The sequence below is a fragment of the Chiloscyllium punctatum genome, chromosome 18 (assembly GCF_047496795.1).
Source record: "Chiloscyllium punctatum isolate Juve2018m chromosome 18, sChiPun1.3, whole genome shotgun sequence".
Classification (NCBI taxonomy): Eukaryota; Metazoa; Chordata; class Chondrichthyes; order Orectolobiformes; family Hemiscylliidae; genus Chiloscyllium; species Chiloscyllium punctatum.
The window spans coordinates 20323639-20333933 of NC_092756.1; the positions used below are offsets into that span (position 1 = coordinate 20323639).

Here is a 10295-nt window from a genome sequence, read left to right on the forward strand (position 1 = left end):
GGGAGGGGCTGAATGTTTCCTTTCTTTGCTGTAACCAGACACTGGTGTTGAAGTCTGAAATTGGACAATATCAGCCAAGCAGGCGAAATCTTACTTTCTGTTTGTTTTCTCCCGAAGCCTGTTTCACTCTTGTGGAAACGTGTCTGTGTGCTTCAGTGTTTGGGTAAAAATGGGCTTCAGTTCCCCGACTGGGTGTGAACTCATTTTCCCCATCTCAAACTTCAATCCCATTTATTGCATCTTACAAGATTAAAACGTTCCAGGGTAATTAGCATTGAGATGAACACGTGAACATCAGAGTTTACAAGGTTACAGACCAGGTGCTGGGAAGGGAGACGATGGGACCCATTTCTGTACTGTAAACACTTGATAATTCATGCATGTTTGAGGGGAAACATATCTGCAGTGACATAATTTTCAAAACTGTGTTATGAAGAAACGGTGCAACAGTTTCTGCCCTCATTCCGAGTGATCTAGTGGTTAGTATTCGGCGCCTTAACTGAGTGGCCTGGGTTTCATTACCGTTCAGGAAATCAGGACTTCTTGTTCCTGGCGCAGAGTGAGCAGGCCTACTAGGAATCTGTTTACTGCCTTAGATCAGTCACTACCCCAGCCCTTTAAAGAAGGGAAAAGTGCCTATCTCCTCTCTGCACAGTCGGACAGTTCATCCTTCATTCTCCTCTGAGTCCACTTCGCCAAGAGTTTCAAAATACTGTCAAAACTGAGTCTCAGCTATTTCCTTTCTGTGCTTTTCATACACAGGAGCTGCAGCGATTGAATGAGTTGGTTTCTGCAAATGAAACGTACCTATGAACAACGTGCGTTGCTCTTTCAGGATTGTCTTCTCTGACAGCGCGGGGACATGACTGATGTTCACTATGAGATGGAAGTGCCAGTGTTTGAGTTGGGTAGAGAAAGTTAAAAATTACACAACATCAGGGCATAGTCCAGCAGGTTTATTTGGAAGCACGGGCTTTCAGGGAGCCGTTCCTTCATCAGGTGGGTGTTTTTCTGCAGAAACTTGATGTATGTGTCAACATGCGCAATCTTGGAAGATCATCTGGACTTTAACCGATCGTTCGTGGTGTCGAGGGTACCCCTGACTTGGAAGTGTTGGTGTTGGACTGGGGTGGACAAATTTGAAAATCACGCAAAGTCAGATTAGAGTCCAAAAGTTGTCAACCATCTGATGAAGAAGCTGTTGCTTCCAAATACGCCTGTTCGATGCAACTTGGTGCTGTGGGATTTTTAACTCTGATTGTCCTTGGTAATGTTTATCTTATCGAAGACAGTGAAATAATTTTCGTTCGTAGAGATGAAAATTCCAAATATTATCCACCTCAGTGTAACAAATAAAATTAGCTTGGATGTGCTGTGAATATCTACAACGCTCTTGCGCCAATTAAATTTCGAAACGATAACCATCTGATCCGTAGCCAGGTATATGAATGGTTGAAACACTGGCCAGATGCATAGCTGAGATTTTACACTCTGCAGAGCTGTGGTGTTACCAAGGACATGAGCAATAACAGTAACATTCCCAAGGTGAACAAAAATCAAAGATAATCACCATCAATTATTCACTTCAAGTTCTCCTCAAATAAAACTACCATTCACAATCTGATCAGCCAATCAACGAGGTCACTGTTGATCGAGGAAACTTCAACTTATTTTGCTGCGTTTCCACTATAATTCGAGGTAAACTCCAGCCTAATGACAATATCGTATTTCTCACAATCTTCAGATTTAGATTGCGTCAGTGACCTCTTCTATTTGCTGGAAATAAGTAACATGAAATGAGTGAAAAAGTCCTTTTGGTCATGTAATCCAGTGTATAGTCGGTCAGAAAAGAAAAGTCAAAGACCTGAAACATCACTCGCATTTCTTTCTGTATTAGTGCGTGTTCCTGAGTTGAATATTTGCAGGACTTGTCTTCAATATCTAAAGAATATTTTTTTTCCCGCGACAGATTCTTCACAAATCAATTACCATCTGAGGTGTTGAAACTTGTTTTACTTCAGATTAAATTGGTTTAATATCCTTTCCCCCAGCCTAATATCCCAATACTCCCTCCTCTTCCATATATATACAAGTATCATCAGGTGAGTTGCAGCTCCCAACCTGACGTTCCATTGCTCCTTGCTGCTCCATGTCAAGAGAAGCTGCTGCAAGTAAGATTGGAGCTCCCACTCTGATGTCCCAATGCCCCCTGGTGCTCCATGTCATTAAATGCTGCTCCAGGTGAGAGTGGAGCTCCCAGACTGATCTCGCAAAGCTCCCTGGTCCATGTCAAATGAAGCTGCTCCAAATGAGATTGGATCTCGCAGTCTGATGTCCCAATGCTCTCTGCTGCTCCATGTCATGAAAAGCTGCTCCAGATGAGGGTGGAGCTCTCAAACTGATCTCGCAAAGCTCCCTGGTCCATGTCAAAAGATGCTGCTCGAAATGAGGTTGGATCTCGCAGTCTGATGCCCCGATGCTCCCTGCTGGTCCATGTTAATAAAAGCAGCTCCATGTGTTGGTTGGACCTCCCAGTCTGATGTCACAATGCTCCCTGGGCCATGTCTACAGACGCTGCTCCAGATGAGGTGGGAGCTCCCATCCCTGACAGCTCCCTCACCTCTATACCATCATATAATTAGTGCCCATTGACCATTTCCACCACTGGAGCCATTGGTGGAATATCCGCACCATGATACCCGAATCTCATTTTTCATCACCACCGAATCATACTAAAATTCTTCCTTTCTTAAACCTTATTTAGCATGTGCATATTGCAGTCAATCCGAAGTAAGATAATGGTGTTAATTGACGTAAGTTCAATAAAAATTACATCTTAGTTGTCATGTTAAGTAACTGCTACTTAAAAAGGACAATGTTTGTAATGAAATCACAGTTTTATTCCGTGTGAGTGAACGTGATTTGTATTATTTAAATTGAACTTGTTCGCTGTGTAAAATGATGAAGTAGATCTCAATTTCAAAACAAAATTGGTATTGTTGTCATCCACCTTGAAATGTGGTCATGGAGATGTACAGCATTGAAACAGACCCTTCAGTCCAACCTGCCCATGCCGACGAGATGTCCCAACCCAATCTAGTCGCACCCGCCAGCACCCGGCCCATATCCCTCCACACCCTTCCTCTTCATATTCCCATTCAAAGCCTCTTAAATGTTGCAATTGTACCAGCCACCACATCCTCTGTTAGCTCATTCCATACACCTACCACCGTCTGTGTGAAAACGTTGTCCCTTAGGTCTCTTTTATATCTTTCCCCTCTCACACTAAACCTATGCCCTCTAAGTCTGGACTCCCCGATTCCAGGGAAAGTACTTTGTCCATTTATCGTATCCATGCCCCTCATAATTTCGTAAACATCTAAAAGGACAGCCCTCAGCCTCCAATGCCCCAGAGGAAACAGCTCCAGCCTGTTCAGACTCTCCCTAACGCTCAAAACCTCCAACCCTGGCAACATTCTTGGAAATCCTTTCCGAACCCTTTCAAGTTTCACAATATCTTTCCAACAGACAGGAGACCAGAATTGCACGCAATATTCCAACAGTGGCCTAACCAATGCCCTGTACAGCCGCAGCATGTCCTCCCAACTCCTGCACTCAATATTTTGAACAATAAAGGAAAGCATGGCAAAGGCCTTCTTCCCTTCCGATCTACCTGCGACTCGACTTTCAAGGAGCTATGAACCTGCACTCCAAGGTCTCTTTCTTCAGCAACATTCCCAAGCCCTTATCCTTATTTGTATAAGTCCTGCTAAGATTTGCTTTCCCAAAATGCAGCACCTTACATTTATGCGAATAAAACTCCATCTGACATTTCTTAGCCCATTGGCCCATCTGGCCAGATCCTGTTGTAATCTGAGGTTACCCTCTTCGTTGTGCACTACACCGACAATTTTGGTGTCATCTCTAACTTACTAACTGTACCTCTTATGCTGATATCCAAATCATTTATGTAAATTATAAGAAGTAGAGGACCCAGCACCGATCGCTGTGGCACTCCACTGTTCACAGGCTTCCAGTCTGAAAAACAACGCTCTACTGGCCCCCTCAGTCGTCTACCTTTGAGCGAGTTCTGTATCGAAGTGGTTGGTTCTCCCTTTATTCCATGAGATCTAACCTTCCTAATCAGTCCTCCATGAAGTCCATATAGATCACATCTTCTACTCTGCCCTCATCAATCTTCTTTGTTACATCTTCAAAAAACACAATCAAGTTTTTGAGACTTGGTTTCCCATGAAAGCCTTGTTAGGTATTAGAACGAACCGTCTGTTAATGACATTCGTTTAAAGACACTTTAGATGTTTATGCTGCATTAATCTGTGGTTATTGATCCACAGTTTACGTTCACTTCCTGCAGTTAACATGCTGACGTCTCCAGTTGTTCATAGTTCAATGTGATGCATCCAGTGTGTGCATAACGAGAGGGAGCTTGCTTCCCACATCTTGTGTTTATCTGTGTCTTATATCCAACCTTAATCAATGGCAAGAGCAAGGGGGAAAGGGCGAGATCAATGTGTAAGTCTGTCCATGCCAATCACTGCACCCACATCGGCAATTCTCTACTGTGCATTCACAACCAGTTTTCTGTGCCGCTACACCCACCCCCTGCACCTTTTGAAATATCTCTATTATTTTGTAGTGTCTCTCTGTGCTCATATCACCAAGATGAATCACTTCTTCCCAACCTGCTTCAGATTTCATGTGACAAACACTCATTAAGAATCCCATAGCATTAAAGATGTACATCGCATCTCTCGTTATTTGGTTTCCCTGGATCTCTTTCATAAGATTAACGTTCACAGCAACTTGACTTGGAAAAGAAAATCGCGTTCCTTTTCATTATCCCATTTCAGTCTACATTTCGTTAAGTTCAGGCATCGGTGTCAAATTATTCTTGGAGATTTTATAATCTGGTCGATGCAGATAAACTAACCATTGGAGTTCCAATTCCAATAAGACAGTGTGATAATCCGAAAATAGCGACAAGAGTGGGATTCGAACCCACGCGTGCAAAACACAATGGATTAGCAGTCCATCGCCTTAACCTCTCGGCCACCTCGTCGCATACGCATGAAAGTGTATGACATAATCTCCCAGACCATCACAATCTCATCACCTTTGGGGAATCTCCCATTCACAGCCTTCAACCTCATTGTCTCTGAACCCCACACTGCCCGATTCTCCCTCCTTCCTAAGACCTGCTGTCTCCTCCTGCGCCTGTTTGACCCAACTCATCTCTTCCTACCTCAACACCTTCCTGTCTCCCCAGTCCAGGAAATTCACACCTCCGTTTGTGACACCACTTATGTACTTAATCTCACTAAAGACTTTTATTTCCCTGGTCGACAACGTGTCATCTTCACCTTGGAGATCCAGTCCCTCTGCACATCCATCTGCCATGACGAAAGTCTCCAAACCCTCTGTTTCTTCATCTCGCCCCATCCCAACCAGTACCCTTCCACCAACACCCTCATCCAGCTGGCTGAACTGGTCCTCACCCTCAACAACCTTTCCTTCCAATCCTCCCACTTCCTCCAAACCAAAGGGGTAGCCATGTGCACCCACGTGTCACCGAGCTATGCCTGCCTGCCTGTTTGTCAGATATGTGGAATTATCCGTCTTTCGCAGTTACTCTGGCACCTCTCTCCACTTGTTCCTCTGCTACATTGATGAATGTGTTGGGCGTCACTTCGTGGTCCCACGAGGAGGTTGAACAGTTCACCAACCGACACCTTTCACCCCGACCTCAAATTCACCTGGATCTTCTTGGCAACTCCCTTCCATTTATGGAATGACCAATGACAGACATATATTACAACCCCACCGAATCCCACAGCTGATAATACGACACCTCCTCCCACCCCACCTCATGTAAAAACAGAATCCCTTATTCCTAATTCCTCCGCCTCTCGTGCATTTTTTCGCAGGATGACCAATTCCACCTCAGAAAGTCCAAGTTGGTCTCCATCCCACGTGTTTGACGATGCCCGCCACTGCATCTCCTCCACTTCACTCACAACCGCCCTTAAACCCCACCCCTCCCGCAACAAGGACAGAATCCCATGGTCCTCAACTTTCACCCCACCAAACTCAGCATAAATCATATAAGACTCTACCACTTCTGCAATCTCCATACAGACCCCACTGTCAGGTATATATTTCCCTCCACACCCCTATCAGCATTCTGAAAAGACCATTTCATACACGAACCCCTAGTCAGGTCTCCAACCCCCAATAAACACACACCCCACCTCTGGTATCTTTCCCTGCCACCGCAGGAAGGGTAAAAGCAGCTCCTATACCACTCCACTCATCTCCACCTAAGGCCCCAAGGGATCCTTCCACTTCAGTTAGAAATTCACCTGTACAACTCACAATGTCACCTACTGCATCTGTTGAATCCAGAATGGTCTCCTCGACAGCAGGGAGACAGGAAACCTTCTTGCAGATCATTTCAGAGAACATCTTTGGGACACCCACACCCACCAACTTCACCGTCCAGTGACTGAACACTTCAACTCCCCCTTCCCACTCCGTCAAAAAGTGCATGTCCTGAGCCTCCTTCAGCGCAAAACCAGGACCACCCAATACCTGGAGGACGAAAGCCATATATTGCGCCTTGTGACTCTGTCACCTCACGGGATAAGTGTGGACTTGAACAGATTCCTCGTTTCCCTTGCCCCAAGTCCCAAGCCCCAAACTTGGAACCGCCCTCTGGACCCATTACATCACTCCTCCTTCTGAACTATCATCTTCTGCCTCACCTTCATCCAACCACCGCTTTCCCCCATCACCCCATCCCCAAATCCCTTCCAATTATCTCTCAGTCCCGACTCACAAGCCTTATTCTTGTTGAAGGGCTTATTCCTGAAACGTGGATTCTTCTGCTCATCAGATGCTGACTGACCTGCTGTGCTTTTCCAGCACCACACTCCAGACTCTTATCTCTAGCATCTGCTGTCCGAACTTTCTGCAAGGAATAATCAATGACCTCGGAGTGAAGATGTCCCTGGATTGCATTGATCACAGTGTGTCTGCGTTTTGCGTTATTTTGGGTGAGGGCAGGCTGGATCTGAGACGAGCACTTAACACCCAGACAACGGGAATGGTATCGGATACCGACGTTAGGGCGGGCTGAAGTGAAGTGGAAAATTCTGTCAGAAGGTGGATCAGTACAGATGCATCATATCACCCAGACTGTAAAAGACATGCAGAAGGAGCAAATCAACTTCAGTGCAGGCACAATAACAGGTAAATTGGAAAGAACACAACACAATACACTGAGATGGAGTGGAATCACTTATGAGAAAGAATTAAATATTTAAGCTATTTTACATACAGACTGTTGTCACATTGGAAAAAGGAATTTCCTGCGGTGTAACGGTGATATTTGCATGTGACATCACAATTCCGAGAGACACTGACATATTATCAACTGTAGTAGCGTGGTCTAGTGAAAGCATGATCGGCCCATCAATCAGAATTCAATACTTCAAAGCTCTCCTCTGCGCTGTACAACCTATTTGTTGCTCCTGTCGTCAGATCGCAATCGCTTCACAGTGTATCTTTTTCTGCTTCCTGCCTCACGTAAACACTTGAAACATGATCCAATCCCCAGTGTTTCCGCTTTAACCCATATTTTGTAACTCCCGAGCTGACACAGGTACGAGTGACCAATTGGCCTTTTCGAGCGCTCTCACTCTGTATGATCTGTGCACTGTATCTGATCCGCAGGACACACTGCAGAAATTATCCCATCCCAGCGGACTGAGCTGCCTCCATTGATAGAGCTGTCTCCATTGGTGGAGTATCACACAGTAATAGTGAACATCTTTTGATGTCATCCTCGAAGGTACTTTCTCCAAAAAAAACGGAAGACTGCGGGAAAATGCTGTCGTCAGCGCGATGTACAGAGGCCCAGAGGGAGCCTAGTGGGCCCATAAACCAGAAATCAATGGATAAAAAGATTCTTCTTTTTAGAAGAATCCAATTCAGACCATCAAGTGAACACTTCCTGGGGAGAAAATGGATGTGGGAGAGCTGACAGTCTCAACTGGTTCCAGCATTTACAATCTTGGTCCTTGTGACAACAAAAGCAGAAACCTGGAACTGATTATCTTGCTTCTGAAAAACAGGTTATTAAATTTTGAAGAGCATTGATATTTCTCCCTGATGTTCATGAAATGATCAAGAGCAGAGTACGGTTCCCTGAGTATGGTCTGACTTCTGGGTTATGGACTGTGATATTCTGCTCACATGATCTGAACACATACAAAGAAATGACTCAGTGACAAGATCTGCTGAATTGGATTCCTTGACGAACAGAAACCGATGTAATGAAAAGAGCCATAAGAGCGGGAATGCAGCAAATTATTTTCCAGACTCGAGAAGAGTGCACAGTGCTGTTTCCAGCGGTCAATATCTGTGCAAGTTGACCGAAACAGCGTTGGGTGGTATTGTACTGCATCTTTTGTATAATGGTGCAAAAGCACGGAACTTTTGTATAGAGAGGATAACTTCAAAATCCCCAAAGAGGCAAAACACACAAATGAGGTAAACAACAAAGTAACCACACAAATTGGTGTTACGCCATGGAGTAAACTTCCCTGCTCAAATTTCGTTCAAAATCGCTCTCTGTCTTATTCCTAAGACTGATATTCGAACAGTGAATGTTCTATGTCAATACAGACTTCTCTGATCTCACAACGTCAGCATTTCACACCCAACCGCTTAAGTATGACTGGCAATAGTAATTGATCCCTCACTGTGTTACTTCAGCACACGTAGAGAACAAATAACTATAAGAACAACAGTCATTTATGTGACTAGGATTTGATCCGATTCTGTTACAACCAATCGATTCAGCTGTAATTGAAATTGTTTCTACCGTTCCTGTGTCGGTTATAAGTTTGCATAGCTTAGTGGTGAGTTTTCATTCATTGAATTGGACCCAGCATCCTTTCTCAGGTTGAAATATACAGGGATATAAAGACATGATGAAAGACACGGGCAGTGTTTCCTGGACTATAAAGACGTTAGGAATGACACGGCCATGCTACCATGTCGTTATAAACGATGGAAATGAGGTTTACTGGTAGATAAAGCCACTAGAAACGAAAAGAGGGGGTTTATAGTGATGGTAGCATTGAATAAGGAATAATGCGGGAGAAATCAGGAAATACTTAGTTGTGTCGGAAGAGAGGTTATCCAGCTGATGTGAAGTTGTTACGAGTAAACACGAGGGAAATTCCGTCATTTAGATGAGTGGAAACTAGACGTTAGAACTTCAAACCCATCGGGACATGAGAAAGAAGTTTGGAGTAGGTATTTTTATTCTGAGAGTTATTGAATTCGGAGATGAATTTTGAGAAATAGAATCATTTTACGAGCTGATTAAAGAATATTTGAAAAACGAATGCAAGCAGACAAGGAATGAATTATATTAGATTACCTTCGATTAGATTAGATTACTTATAGTTTGGAAACAGGCCCTGTTGAGCAACAAGTCCACACCGACCCGCTGAAGTGCAATCCACCCAGACCTATTCAGCTACATTTTCCCCTGCCCCTAACAGTACGGGCAATTTAACACAGCTAATTCACCTAACCTGCACATGTTTGGACTGTGTGAGGAAACCAGAGCACCCTGAGCAAACCCACGCAGCCACAGGGAGAATTAAACAGCGACAGTGATTCTGGACTTCCTGGATGGAGATGCAAAATGAAAACATTCTCGAATTGGTTAACATTAATAGGAAGGAAATTGCATAACACCTGCAAGTGAAAATGTTAAGTATAAGAAGAGCTGGTGGAGTTGGAAGGTGCAGCAACTCATTCGACATGAAATATTTACTACTGTAAATGCACTGAGCTGTTTGGTTTAGCTCTGCATTGAATGGAAGTCAGTAAGCTCAGTCCACTGACTAACTGCTTTATGAGAAAAATGAGACCAACAGCGTGGGATTAATTCTCTCACTGTCTCAGGTTTCCACAAGGATCATCATGTCCCTCCCTCACCTGGTCTGTAATACTGTGGTGACTCTAGTAAGCAAGATTTGGCTTGTTGTTGTAAAACATCATTGTCATTGCTATCTATTGTTTTGAACATTTGGTCATAATCAACCGAAAGGGGAGTGAGTCCATTTAATACTCTTTTATCTCCGCTTGAAAAATCCTGCGTTAAGACTCAACCTTATTCCAGATGGACCCTTTGTTCCTCCCAACAGCAAAACTACTTGCCCAGATCCTTTACCAGGTTTACTGACAACAGTCAAACT

General features: G+C 44.1%; 1 non-coding gene across 1 annotated transcript; it reads right to left on the minus strand.

Moving 5' to 3' along the window:
* Positions 1 to 4998: 4998 nt before the first annotated feature.
* On the minus strand, positions 4999 to 5080 carry trnas-gcu (transfer RNA serine (anticodon GCU)). The gene has a single exon. It is a non-coding gene; the product is annotated as a tRNA-Ser (tRNA).
* Between the last annotated feature and the right edge of the window lie 5215 nt (positions 5081 to 10295).